Source organism: Ursus maritimus, unplaced genomic scaffold, assembly GCF_017311325.1.
Source record: "Ursus maritimus isolate PB19 unplaced genomic scaffold, ASM1731132v1 scaffold_6, whole genome shotgun sequence".
Lineage (NCBI taxonomy): Eukaryota > Metazoa > Chordata > Mammalia > Carnivora > Ursidae > Ursus > Ursus maritimus.
Genome location: NW_024426774.1, coordinates 79,337,748 through 79,352,201, shown reverse-complemented (window position 1 = coordinate 79,352,201; position 14,454 = coordinate 79,337,748). Strand labels below are relative to the sequence as shown.

The following is a 14,454-nucleotide window of genomic DNA, read 5'->3' as shown; positions in this document are numbered from 1 at the left end:
GTCTTCATTAAATTTCAATCTCTGAAATCTAAAGTGACAAAGAGAACATTTTATATCAGTGTATACATATGAGAAAAGAGACCACAACGTTTACAACCTATTTGTATGTCATCTGCTCTCATTTTTTGTTCATAATTCATTTTGCCTCATCTTTATATTACATATTGAAATTCTTTTATCCCACTAACACCCTCTCTTTCAGAGATCTGTAAATTAACATAATTAAGAAACATATATTTTAAGCACTAGCTTCTGAAATATTCATTATTAACCTGCTGGCTACACTTGTCCCTTTTTATATTTATATAATTAATTAAGTATCTCCCTTCTAATACATACATTTTCAAATAATTTATTAATACTATTCAGGTTTTGACTTGTCTATTTCTTCTCTCATTTAAAGGAAATGGGTTTGGTCATCAGAATCTCTCTCACCTTTTAATTCTCTAAGGGAGTTGAAGCACTTGACAGGGAACATTGGACCATGCTCCCATTCTGCTAAGAAGAGAACATGGCGATACATTTAGAAGAACTTGAGGAGGGGACTAGCACTACATAGACATGCTTCATGACAGACACATGTAAGATGCATGGTCAGGAAGGTAGTTCTAGGGTATTCCTGGAGGCAGGTTAGTGCCAGATCCAAATAGTCAAAAACTGCTGCTTTTGCATAGCGTTTGAATTCTAATGATGGTGCGTAAGACCCACCCTCTAGTTTTTCACAGATGACTTAATATAAATAATTCCTGTACAATTCCCAAGTTCTAATTTTCTACATTGGAAAAAGCGGGCCAGTAATGAAGCCACGTCTGGCTGGGAGGCTGAGCCAGCATCATTCAATGGGCTGTGACAATTTATTATCAGGATGCTCAACACTGATAAACCATCTTATACTGTCTAGAGTTACCAAGGAAGAGCCACAATTATATTATAATTGTTATAATTGTTTTTAGTAACAAATTAATTGCCTTTGGTATTTTTGCCCAACTAAAATCAGTGCTACAAAAGGAGAAGAGGAAGTCTACAACTTGGCACCACTTCCCAAAGTGTTCCCAGACCTGAGTCTTCCTTAAATGACTAAATTACTATGGAAAATTCATTTCATGCTTGTTTACTCTACAAAATCCCTTAACTGGATGGCTAGGAAAAATTAAAATTGGGTATGGTCCTGGTGATGCCAAAAGCTGCGGCTGATTTTCCTGAATAGGACTTCCCAGATATATGAAAGTCAGCGAAATTTTACACAGACTTGCTGATTCTCGGGAACTATGCTGCTAGACTGGACCTGGGACCTGTCAGAGAGCAATCTATAGGCATCTCCTGCAAGTTAGCCAGACATGTTTAAAATACCAAAATAGGATATCCATGCCGAGGAAGCGGCCTGATATTGTGTCTCTATTGTGCCTCAGAAATACCTTCAATTAAAAAAAATTATATTTCTAAAAATGCCTGAGTGGAATGTACACTCTCATCCCTTGTCCTAGCCATCACCTTAACAAATAGTCATGCAACACACACCCTGTAGACCATTGTCCCAGTTGGGGAAGACAAATGAGCAAAAAATAAAGAAGATAAGGTCCCGTATTGAGAAGTGTTCAAAGGAAAGCAACACGATGTGATATAAAGTATATATGTTTATTTATTTGTCTGGTGGGGGTCTATCAGCTACAATTGTGTGGTTGATCTTCAGACAAGGAAACGGAGAAGATGACATTTATGCTCAGTCTTGAAGGACACAAATGAATAAGCTCTTGGAATATCTCGACAAAGGTTTTTCCAAGAGAAGAGAACAGCTGGTTCAAAGGCCCAAAGACAGGGGTAAAATATGTTGGTGTGTTCAAAGACAGCAAGAACACCGTGTGGAGGGAAGGTTGTACTTGGATTGGAGTGTAGGAGGGAAAGTACTGTAGGAGACAAAGAAGAAGAATGAGTCAGAATCCAGGTCAGTGGAACTTGTAAGCTCTGCACAAGAATTGGGTTATAATAAGTATAATGGTGAGATACAGGAAGTATTAGGTAGGAGAATGAGTCATGAATGTAAAAATCCTTCTGACTTTATTGGGGGAAATGAATTATAGAGGAGCAAAAATAAAGGGGGAGGAGTCAGTTACAAGGTTATTGCCTATTACAGAGGCAAGAAATAACGACACCTTGGACATATGTGGTAAATGGGGTTGATGAGACATCAGTTCGGGCTATATTCAGAAGAGACATTCCAAAAGCTTGCTAAGAGTTCAGTGGGGAGGGTAAAGGAAGGATCATGAACGATCTGGGGGCTCCAGCTTGAGGATCTGCCTATGATTGGTGTACTTAATTGCTAGGGAGAGAGGCGGAAAGAGGAACGTGCTGGGGAGTAAGGCTGCAGGATCTTTCTTTTGTACCTATGAAGTTTGAAATGCAAATATCAGAGCAGATATTTCAAGCAGGTAGTTGGATATGTGACTCTGGAGAGTTAAGAAAGAATTTAGGAATTTTAAGTTTGGAAGTTATTGGTATTTAGAAGAAATATACACTGGTGGAAAGGCTTGGAATTCCCTACAATGTAAAGTGTAGCTTCTCAACAAAGTGGGGCCCATCAAGGAGGAGGAAAGCAGTAAAGGAAGCTAAAAGCAGCAGGAGGAAAACCAGGAGTGTTACATCATGATGCAGGTAAAGAGAAGACAGAGGTCGTGGTCCAATGTGCCAACTGTCACTGAGGTCATCAGAGGAAATAGAAATAGGCAAGTGTCGGTGGTGTGGGACAGAGGCTCGCCAATGCTCCTGATGAGGGGCGTTTGGTGGAATAGGGACAGACCGTGGATGCAATGGATTAAAAAGAGAATAAGAGATAAGAGAACAGAGATGACAACTTGTTGTGCTGTGTTTTTTATATTTTTTAAACTTCTTTAGATTGGGGATGGGTGGACTATGTCTTAGGGCATATATACATATAGACACTCGCATACCCTTGCACTCACACACACACCAAAATGGCATTATTTTGGATGAAAATTCCGTAACAGCCAATGTGTTCTAAAATTTGTATTGCTTAAATTCATAGAACCATGGCTAATTTTCATAGACACTCAGCCCCCAAATTACTGTAGGATTTACTGGGTTTCCCCAGGAAGACCGGAGACATTGCCAAGCTCTAGAAAAGAAGAAAGCAAACATGAATTGTACTTGTTGAACTAAATCTTCGGGATTTGCTGGTAGATTTATTTCAGGGGAGGATTTATTTTATTTATTTATAAATAAATAAAATTTATTTATTAGAAAAAGAAAAACTGTGTTTCCTCGGCCAAAGGTCTAAGAGTTTAATACCTTTGACTTACAGGGACCATTAATTTGTTCACTTTTCCAGCAAATTCTCTTTGAAAACAAATAAAGAGTGGCTCTTCTTTCCCTTCTTAAGAGTTCAGGTGTGGTGTGTTCAGATGTTCCCACTGGGTTCCAGCTGAAGTCGTGTGATACGCTTCTGTTCTAGCTGTTGGTTGGTCCTGTCTCGTAGCCACCAAAGTGAATACAAACCACTACGTGATCCCAAAGACGTACCTACTTAATTCCAGCTGATGGGAGAGCAGAGCGTTTATAAAGGAATGGTTTGATATTATTTTTAGTAGTTTCTATACAAGAATAATTTAAATCATGTGTCCCTTGTGTGCTGGTTAGTCTGCTGGAACATACAGAAGCCAGTTCCCACACCTGCGTAGCTAGGTACCCAAACACTGCACTGTGTACTGGCATAGCGGGCACTCGTCTGAATGAAACTGCCCTGTCCGTGGCTCCACATGGAAGAGCTTTTCCTGCCTCAGTTTCCCATGGACACCATAGGGACCCATGCGGGATTGATACATGGGTGAAATGCAGGAGTGGTTGTTAAAATACAGAACCGAATCATTTTCATTCCAGATGTAAATAGTCACTGTCCTGAGCCTCCCCAAATACCTACTAAGCTGACCCTTCCCCTAGACTTCATATCTCCCCAAGATATAGCCTCTAAGCGCTAACATCTGCAGCTCTGTGGTTGGTCCCACTTTATGGTCCCATCCTGGCTCATCCTGACTGGTCAGTGCACATTTGGGGGATACATCCCTGAGCCTCTAACATTCAAACTGGGTGACAGTGTGAGATTACTTATATATTAAACACTAGTTAAGCTCAAATTCTTTTTTTATTTAAGTAAATATAGAGAGGCATGAATTATTGCATTCTTCCCCCCCCCAAAGTCCACTTTAAGACCTTTGTACTTAACAATATCTAAGGGTTGTTTTGTTTTGTTGAGATTGTAACAAAGAAATCTCTTGTGATCTTATAATCCACAAATAGAGCACTTCAAATTTGTTTACACGGTTTCATATATAAAATTACATTTTACAAGGACGCCAGGGTGGCTCAATGGGTTAAGCATCTGCCTGGGATCGAGTCCCACATTGGGGTCCCTGCTCAGCGGGGAGTCTGCTTCTCCCTCTCCTCTTGCCCCTGCTCCTGATCTCTCTCTCTCTCTTTCTCATGTGCACGTACTCTCTCTAATAAATAAAAAAATCTTTTTAAACACTCCATTTTACTGACAAATTTTTCAGAAATATAGCTGTTTTAAGCCTATTTACTGATACTTTTTTTACTATTATTTTTATACACAAGAATGTTGTTGATGTGAATAGAAATAACAGAACTAAAACACAATGCAGACATTTAAATCCAATCCCTATTGCTTGGTCTTATCAGCTCGATAAGAGAGGACTCAAGGTTGTGAAATTAAGGGTAATTCTAAACATGTGAATTCTTCAGCAGTTGATCATATTTACACATTTGGACTTTCTCTTTGGCTGAATATTCTGTGGGCAATTTTTCTACTTCTGCTGAATTAATGTAATAATGTCACTGTTTGAAATAGCCCAGGATATAGAAAAATGTCAATGATTTTCAAAAATGTCACCTTTCCTATGTAGAGAATGGCATTTTGTTTTCTTTTTTTAAAAAAAAAAGTAACAAAAATAAAGCATTCATATTAAAATATTCTCTGTGAAGCACCTAGGAATCCGTGTGTTACCCCACTGATAGAAACTAATTGATCTTCAAATGAGTTTGTTGGCCTTACCCGAATGAGCAGGAGTGTGTTTGGACCATCGAAACCTTTTGGACAGTTGTTTTTGACTTGAGTACAGCGCGATGAATAAAACTCTCCCAGAAGGAACTCATTATAGTTAGAATGTTCTCTTTCTAGCTAAAGGACAAAAACGGGAGTTTACTGAAGGCCATTGACTCTTCCAGTTTTTAAAGGACTAAGAGAATTAGCTAATTTTGAACTCAAAACGATCATGTTGATGTATTCCATGAATTCTGTTGTTTTGAGAGAGGATTAGTAAAGAGCATAAATGTTGCTCTCTGTGCAAACACATTTGAGAGTCAGGAAAGGGAAAGTCCCCGATCAAATACAAACCCCCATCAAATGAGCCCTTGAAAGCACCAAGGACATCAAAAGCAATGTGTGGTCCACACATCAAAACAAAACAAAAATCAAATAAAATCCTTGATACCTCTCCAGGTTCTGTTTTAATGAAATAAATCATATGCAGCACTGTGGATTACACAAATTCTGGGGTAAGTTTGCCTTGTAACTGCTATTTTGATATCCACAGGCTAATGCACAGATGAAAGGAAGAAGTGATATCAGGCATGCACCTGCAAAAGAGAGGCTGGAGGGGGAAAAAAAAAAGTCAAACCATAATAATAATAGTGTGTGTGCCAGGTAGTTTTATGCAGTATTGCATTTGGTCCTTTCAGCTACTGTGTTGGGTGTTACTATGGTCCCATTTTACTAAGGTTCATAGGGACCAAATATATTGTCAGGGGCCAAAAAGGAATGGAACAGGTACAGAAATCCAGGTTTATCGAGCCAGAGTTAGTGCATGTAACCAGGATTCTCACTGTGAAAGACAAGATATTCATGTGTACACTCGTACTAGGCACTTCCAGACAGTATTTCACTGGATCTCAGCAACGTGAATCTTCATCCGCATGGTTGAAAGTTTTACAAGTATATTTTGAAAGAATAAATGCAGTCCTGGAAAAGTAACCACATTTTATGCCTGGGTCAGCAGCACAGGGGAGAGAAGGAAACAGCAACAGAAGGAACCAGAGATCAGACCAAAGGCCACTGGGATAAATGTAACATCACCGACCGCAGTCGGGGAGAACACTATTTCTACAACATATGGGATAAGTGTTAGAGCATTCCTTAATTCTTAAAGGACAGCATTACTCTAGTAGGCATGAAGACTTGGGGAATATCCAGACATCTGGGTTCAAACAAATGAGTTAATAGAAGTTGATGAAAGTTTGACAAAGGCCCTTCTGTCCCTCAAAGGCTTTGCAATAATTGTGGTTCTGTTTTCCCTGACATATCAAACATATTCTACTAATAAATCTAATTGGGATTAACTCAGGAAGTATCACCCCAGATTTCAGAATAACACATTTTTTTTTATTAGAGAAGAGAAATTGTACAAAAATAGTAACTTTTAAAATAGTCACTTTACTGGAAAAGCAATTATAATATCATTGCATGAGTTAATTTTGGACATTGGTGCACTGGTTGGTCTCACTTCTGAAGAGCATAATCTCTTACTTATTATACCCATTAGGCCACATTTGGCTGCAAGGAACAAGAGACCCAAGTAGAGTGACTGAAAAAGCCAGGAGCTTACCTCTCCATGACAAGAAGCTCAGTGGAAGGCAGATGCTGGCACAGGTTTCTTGGCTTCATGAAGCCCTCGGGGGTCAAAAGCATAGGGGTGGCTACATCTCCAGCATCACATTCATGTTTAAGGTCAAAAGGAGGAGACAGAGAGGAGGGTTATGTCTCAAGAGAGTTTGTCTTTTTATTCAGGAAAGAAACCTCCTCTCCTCCCATCAGTCTCTGGTTCCACTCCTCTGTCCCCGCCCACCACCCCCAAGTAGCTTCCCCCCTTAGGTCTCATTGATGGCACCGAGTCTAGGTGCACACATGCTTACTCCTCAACCAGTCACTGCCAGGAGGAAGGAGATTACGGTAACTGACATCCATCAGGACTCAGCTTTAGGCTGGTCTGGGAGGTCTGTTGACCTTGACCTCAAGTAGGCTCAACCGGACATCTGACAATGCAAAGTTCCATTTGTAGGGATGCCTGGGGTGGGGTATGGGTAGATGGCTACTGAGTAAACACTAAGCATCTGCATATGAATTACAGAATTTTTATTGTTGTATTTTTTTAACGTATAGATTATTTTTTTAAAGATTTATTTATTTTGGAGAGAGAGAGAGAGAAAAAGAGTGCATACACAAGCAGGGGAGGGGGTAGAGGGAGAGAGAGAGTCCTCAAGCAGACTCCCCACTGAATGCGGAGCCCAACTCGGGGCTCAATCCCACGACCCTGAGATCATGACCTGAGCCAAAACGAAGAGTCACACCTTAACCAACTGAGCCAGGCAGGTGCCCCTAATCACAGAATTTTTATTTCACAAGGTGTAGTAGTTTGATCGAAAAATTAGCGTGCGTTTCTTTATCCAAAGAGAATAGAACAACAAAAAATCATTTTAAAACATCTATATTTACCTTTATAAATAAAACAAAGACTGGAACCACACATATTGAAGGCAATTGATATGAAAACGTAATTTAGGATTTGTGGTTCTATTTTCTTTAAAATTAAATTATGCGTATTTCAGACCAACGAGTTCTAATCTGCAGTTTTGAAATATGCAAAGTGCTTCTTAGACTAAGAAAATGGAATGATTAATGTAACTACTATACATACTGCTTCTCGTTTCTAGTAAAACATCAGTTCCCTTCCGTGGCATCAGTGTTGCACCCTTATTTCAAAAGGCCAGGACCTGTAACTCTGTATTTTTGAAAACACAATCCTAGATGGCAGTGACAACGTGTAAATGTACTCACTTACATATAAGGAAATGTAAAATTCTTAAAAGGCAACTGTAATTAACACGGAGGAGGGAGAAACTCTACTGTCAGATTGTAGTCATTTGTTATTTACTTCAACAAGACACCATTACTTATTTATGTTTTAAAGATTCGATTAATGTTTTATTATCCTCATTGTAAACAACGGAAGTGGTAATATCAGAGGATAAATGTGAAGAAAATGGGAGAATATTTCAAAGAGCCCCGGTTAAAAACAATGCTGTTTACAACTTAATCATTTCGGTTCTGTGACATTAATGCTTTATCAGAAGCTGCAGCCTGGGGGGCCTTTCATGATGTGTAATTTATCTTGTGGAATCACTGCTGATGGTCAGTTAACCTAACGTGTCCTGAGTGGCTCAGTTTGTTAGACGAGAATTTACTAACCGTCTGGCAGTTGGTTCCCTTAGAAATTCCATCATCCACCGTCCTCCACATGCAGTTCTATGAGTCACACTGGGAACGGTGGTGGCTTCGATTAAATACTAGGTTGTGCTCCGGTAGCTCTTACATAAATCCTCGGTGGCGATGCCAGATGTTTCCTGAGAGCAGCACACGAAGAATGCACAATTACAGGGCTCTATTAAGGTAATATGTTTTTATTCTTAAGCCATGCAAAAACATCTCATTCTCCCAAGACCAAAGCTTACTTGTTTTTATAACTTGAGAGCCCTCAACTTCACAGAATCTCATGTGGTATTTATTGTGGGCATCAATCAGAAAGTGTCTCTTTTGATTTAGAAAGTGTATGTATATCAGAACCAGAATTTTCTTAAAATACCAAATAAAAAGCAGGGGGAGTGATCTGCAAGTTTCTCTGGTAGCCTTTGAGGCACGACAGAGCATCAGTATCAGTGAAAGACGTAAGCAGGAGGGAAACACCAAAAAATAAACAAACCAAACAAAAAAACAACTAAAGAATTTGAGATCCTTAAGAAATATCCATTTGTAAGATATTCATTTTCTACCTTGGTAATGAGTTAATCATAAAGCAATATTACTACTGGACTACTTTGGAAACGTTACTCTCATTGCATACCACGGGAAATGTGAGTGAGCGATTAGCAGAAAAGACATCTTTTGCGGACTAAGACAGCAATCAGGCTAACCTGCTATCAGAAATCCTAGTTCGTTGTTACTTCTCTGTCTTAACTAAACGCCAGCTGCAAATAACAGAGCACCATGTCAGGTAGTGGGTTTTTTACCTGATAGTCTAGACAAAGCACTAAATCTCTCCCTTCAGCCCTGCCCTGGGTGACTGCCTGAGTTCTTTCAATCCAGCAGGGATGCAGGGTGAGAGGCAATGCACCCCGTTCCCTCCATCCTTTCCTGCACCACACTGGTAATGGGGGTTGCGTGGCCCGCTGGCTTGATTGGTTGGGAACTTAAAGTAACTGGGAAGATCCTGAATGGATGGTTTCTTTATCTCCATCCTTGAGCCAGACCATTCACATGTTAAGTGTTTTTCATTTCAGAAAACTGCTAAGTTTTGTTCTTAGAAGCAAGGATGTTACTGAAACCATGAAGAGTTACTAAGTCATGAAACCCATCATTCCCTTGAATGCATCCATCATTTCTCATTCCACTACAGACCTGTCCTGCTTTTAAAGTAGAGGACTTAGTCTGCATGTTTGTTGAGGCCTGAGGAAAAAGATGAACTCTCAAATTATGTCTCTCTTGATTTAATTGCTCATGATTCGGAAACTATGCATGTAACAACCTTTTTATTGTCATGGGAAAAGTTTTAAATGCATTGTGATATTTATAACTGATATTGTGTTTATGATTTAGAAAATGTCTTGGAATCATTTCTTAGGTTTCAAGGAAAAACCTCATGCCATTTTTTTGATTTGTCAGGAAGGAAGGAAGGAAGGAAGGAAGGAAGGAAGGAAGGAAGGAAGGAAAAAAGGAAGGGAGGAAAGAAAGAAGGAGGGAGGAAGGAAGGATGAAGGTGGAAGGAAGGAGAAGGGAGGGAGGGAAGGAAGGAGGGAGGGAGGGAAGGAATGAAGAAGGGAAGAAGGAGGGAAGAAGGGAAGGAATGGAGGGAGGGAGGGACAGGGAAGGAGAGAAAGAAAGGAAGGAAGGAAGAAGGAAGAAAGGAAGGAAGGAAGAAGGAAGAAAGGAAGGAAGGAAGGAGGGAGGGAGGGACAAAGGGAGGGAAGGAGGAAGGGAGGGAAGGAGGAAGGGAGGGAGGGAGGGAGAAGGAGAGAAAGAAGGGAAGGAAGGAAGGAAGGAAGGAAGGAAGGAAGGAAGGAAGGAAGGAACGGAGGGAGGAAAAGAAGGATCTAGGAAGGTAAGGAGTTCCACGGGAGAGAGGATATGAAGGAACAGGGGAGAAATGTGTGAAATACACACAAAAAGAGAAGAAGTGACTCAGTGTAGAATAAATCGAATTAAAGCCAGCAGTGAGAGCAGTATAGCAGAGCCGGCAGTCCTCCGCGTAGAAGAATCTTGCCAGTGAACTTTGCAAATCTCCAAAGTAAGACAGAGATACAAATGCCCACTAGGAAACAGACACAAGGAAAACACTTTTTCTTTTTTTTAATCCAGAAAAAGAAAGAAATGATATGTTTTACACGCACCGACTGTCTATACAGTGCCAACTGCGTTCAAAAGCTCATCTCTCAAATCAAAACCATGCTTGCTTGGACCCTGCAGAGCAAACAAAGCTGTTGGTAGATAATTATGCTCTAATCCATCTGTAGTCTCTTTGTAGGTGTTTGGGAGAATGAACTCAATAGTCAGTAGGAGAATCTTTCCTAATATTTCGGGTCAGTAGGATTGCCGGCTGGAGACCCCAATTTAAAAGCAACGGAGTGGAGGAGCTACTTTCTCGGCTCTGGATTTTTAGGCTCGTTCAGGCTTCCCCCCATTTCTACTTCCTCCTCAAAGCTGAGATCAGAAGGGGATTTTGTCTTTTGGTTGTAACTGTACTTCTGCTGCGGACGCTTCGCACCGACACATCCAAGTCTTATTTAGAACAAACAAGGTTACGATTTTCCTTTCTCTGTTTCTGCTTTTCTTTTTTTACCATATTTGCCGAGACAGGATTGGCAAGGCGTCCTCCTTTTCAGTATACTTCCTACTCAAGGACTTGATTAGCACATTTTTGCCAATAAAACAGTCAGTAATTAGTTTTTAATAACCGGTATATTTTTGCTCTATCAGCATGCCGTTTCCTAGCCTGCAATATTTAAAAACAGTATTCAATGGCACAGGATGACACATATTAACTTGGGGGCAAATATAGCTTTTAGAATAATGTTTTGAAAAGCAGCCCCCTGTAAATATAAGGTGGTATGCCACCATATGGAGACTGGGTTTCTGACATATGGCTTGAATTAACAAGTTTAAAACTGTTAGGATCAGTTTTTCTTTCACTGAAGGCAAAACCACAAGATTCAGCAGTGAAATCTGCTCCAGTCACTGATACAAAGACTCACCAAACGCTGGGTCTCTTGGGCTACATTTTTTTGTTGGCACTAAGTGCAAGTTATCAATAGTAAGACAAGTTGTAACATGACGAGGAATCACGAGGCTGCCAAGGCTTAAAATTTCACTTCAAATAGAGCTTATGTGGGCCTACACCACCCTCGCTAGCAAAGGACATTGCCTCTTTGAAAGTGGCTTTTGAATTATGATTATTACATCCTCCAAATAAATTGTTGTTCCTGGATTGATATAAAAGATATTTGAAAAGACAAACTTGAGTGACAGATGGAAATGGCTCAGGGCGCAGTGTCTTCTGATCTCTCCTGATTGAACCTTTGTAGGATGAATTGAACAGGAAAAGTTCAAAGATCCAGGGTCTGTATTACACAAATATTGTTTCATTTAATCAAAACTGTCTTTGAAGTGTGGCGCTTGTGGGCCACCTGTAGCTTTGAAATTTAAAGTCATATAAAAGCTTTAGTGATGCTGGAGAGGACAGTGTGCAGCTACAATAAGCTGAAGGAAGGCAGTTTTCATATTCATGTTTCCTTTTTATCGCCCTTTTATTTATTTATTTTTTTCAGTGAGCCGAGCGCTCCAAAGTTGTAAAGAAAAGAATTACCACATCCAGACATCCACGGGGCTTATGTTCATCATTGGAAATATGTTTACTTGTGGCTCAGCATCTAAACTCTAATTACTCCACGCTCAGAAACACCCCTTCGGTGTTAAGTTGAGCCCGGCTAATCTGATTTCCCTTCCCTGTCTCTACAACCCTCGGTGCTGCCATTACGTAACCATGAGAAAACGTCTCTCTCATAGAAAACTGACCATACACTTGCCTTTTAGAACTTGATCTAAGTGGCATCAAATGTATTTAGAGCCAGAACGGGGAGCCCCTATGAAGAAAGAATATTCTACTAATTAAGGGAAATGTCATGGTAATAATACTTCATAATTACAGAGTTTGCGAAGCACTAGTGTATATTTTATCACCATTTAATCCATAGAGCAGCTCTAGGAGACAATGAGTCTTCTCATTTTGTGGATGAAAAAAAGGGAGGGAAAAAAAAAGGCAAAAAAAAGAAAACACCCAAGCCTCGAAAGACTTAACTGGTTTGCCTAATACGTCACAGCTAGTCAACGGCAAAAAGGGAACTTGAATTTAAAGTCTGGGGTCCCGGTTCTCTCCACCATATCCCTTCCTGCAGACTGGTCTCTCCAGGACAGGAGAGCCACCTTCCGTGCTGTGTGGCAGTCACCTGGAGCGGGAGGCAGATGCCTTTCAGACCCCAGGATGCTGGTCGATGGTAAGGGAGACATGTTCCATTCCCACTGTGGTCTCTCTCCTCTGCTGGTCCGGCCAAGGCAGAAGGGCAACAGGAGCCGCAGGACAATTTGGCCACAAGGAAACTTTGTAGCATCCTGGGATCCTGCTTTATTCATCACTAGGGCATTAATTATGTTAAAAAAAAATTTTTTTTGAAGGGGATTCATTTCTCTGCTATAAACACACACACAGGCCTTTCTTCTGCAAAAGTATTCTAGATAACACTTGCACAAAGTCTCTGCCCCTTTTTTCTCCATAATCTGGGTCACAAAGAAATTGCACCTGATTCCTCTTGATTCCCAAGACCCTGTTCTTTCATAAATACCATTAGATATCTAAAGGCCTGCAGTGAATCTGGTAATGATTATTATTTTTTTTCTAAATATTATTTCTTGATATATTTGTTTCTGTCTCTATAGAAATTTTTTGGCTTAGCTAGAGAAATTCCATAGTCCTTCAGCTTAAAAAATCAGAAGAGAATCCCAGAGCAGAGAGCAATCAATCTTGGGGAGCATCTGATTCAATCCAGTTACGTCATAAATGAGAAAACGGTGGTTCAGAAATGTTAAGTGACTTGCAGAAAAATCACAGCATGACAGGGGCAAGCACCCGGGCCTCCTGTCTCCCCTGCTCCAGGGCCTTTCCAGGCAAACCATATTGCCTTAAATGTTATCTACTCATGCCCCAAACAGGCAGAAGGTACAATAATTCAGACATTCCAATCCATCACTCCATCTATCCCCCGCCATGTTTTGTTCATCTTCATAGTATAATTGCCACCTGACTCAACCACACACTCATCGTTCATTCTTTGTCTCCCCTCTGGCTTCCAGGAGAATATAGACAATGGTGTGTTGAAAGTGCTTAACAACCAGCTCTCCGAATGGAAGGAAGAAAATCTGACTCCCAGCACTTGCCCATTTGGGTGGTGGAAACCCACCCACCATGGCTGGTTTCAAACTCCCAATGGGATGGGACAAAGGCTTGGAAAGAGAGGGAACCAGGTGCAAGTCGGCCCCCAACACACTCCTGGCACCAGGGACTCCATCCATTTCACAAACGCTCTGGCTATTTCCCCAGCGTCTAGAAGGGAGCCTGACACCTAAGGCTCCTGATAAATATCTGTAGAACTGCCCGACAGGAATCAGGAAGACCAGTTTCCTGCAAATGGCGGAATCCTGCTGCCTCTGTTTTCCTCTTAACATGCAAGGCAGCAGCACCTCTTTCTTGGGGAGAATGCTCATTTTCCCAGCCTGCCTCCTTCAGGTTGATGGACATTGGCCAGATTCTGTTTTAACTTAAACTTTAAATGGAAGAAAGCGTAAAGGGTTTTTCAGGTGAAATTTTAAATGCAGATGGAGAAAAACTGCATTATCATAATGAGACTCTGGTGTTTGGGAACATTGCGATAATAATGTGATTCTTCTTTGCTTTGTCCCTTTCTTTCTTTCTTTCTTTCTTTCTTTCTTTCTTTCTTTCTTTCTTTCTTCTTTCTTTCTTTCTTCTTTCTTTCTTCTTTTCTTCTTTCTTCCTTTCTTTTTGTGAACACTTGGAATGACATCATTCATTCCCTCATTTGGGGATGCAGGTCAAGCCCTCTGGCAACCTCTCCCTCCCTGCAGCCTCCGCCGGCCCAGGAGCCACTTGCAAGAGGCTAATAAGCTCTGACCAAGGCATTAAGCAATTGAGAATCAGTGTCTTTGTGGCAGGATAATGTAGCCCATTATGATTGGAGTTGTATGCTTTAATA

The 14,454-nt window shown here is 40.6% G+C and overlaps 1 protein-coding gene and 1 long non-coding RNA gene across 2 annotated transcripts in view; both read right to left on the bottom strand.

The window, feature by feature from the left end:
* The window catches only part of LOC121101057, a 35,110-nt gene extending 27,843 nt beyond the window's left edge, over positions 1–7,267 (bottom strand). The window contains exon 1 of the long non-coding RNA XR_005833028.1: positions 6,690–7,267. This is a non-coding gene — a long non-coding RNA (uncharacterized LOC121101057). The remainder of the gene's footprint in view (positions 1–6,689) is intronic.
* Positions 7,268–8,327: 1,060 nt separating this feature from the next.
* TMEM182 (transmembrane protein 182) overlaps positions 8,328–14,454 on the bottom strand; it is a 226,186-nt gene continuing 220,059 nt past the window's right edge. The window contains exon 7 of the mRNA XM_008699098.2: positions 8,328–8,484. The gene's annotated coding sequence lies outside the window, so the exon portion shown is untranslated. The remainder of the gene's footprint in view (positions 8,485–14,454) is intronic.